Consider the following 368-nt stretch of genomic DNA (forward strand, 5'->3'; position numbering starts at 1 on the left):
TCTACTCCGTTTCACGCGAGCCTTAGACACTGTGAATGTGTACGGCGCAGTGGATCCAAATGGGAGTTGGCAGTGTGAGTGGCATCTTCCGAGGCAGTCGGGGAATCCCGAGCAGGAGGAAGGACTGAGGTGCTGCCCGTTCCTGCCGTCGTCGTTCCGGAGGTGGCCTGGATCTTTACCCCGCGGAAGGAGTGCCCACACGCGCCTGGCATACATGACTCAGTAGATCGGTGGCGCTTCTCGCCCAGCCTCTGACAAACCGCCGCGGCGCGTCCTTTTCGTCTTTTCGCCCCGTCCCGGCGGCCGGGGACAGCGGCAGCCCCCGCCGCCAGGTGCGGGGGAGCCGGGCGAGGACTCGGGGGCCGCCC

The sequence above is a fragment of the Meleagris gallopavo genome, chromosome 1 (assembly GCF_000146605.3).
Source record: "Meleagris gallopavo isolate NT-WF06-2002-E0010 breed Aviagen turkey brand Nicholas breeding stock chromosome 1, Turkey_5.1, whole genome shotgun sequence".
Classification (NCBI taxonomy): Eukaryota; Metazoa; Chordata; class Aves; order Galliformes; family Phasianidae; genus Meleagris; species Meleagris gallopavo.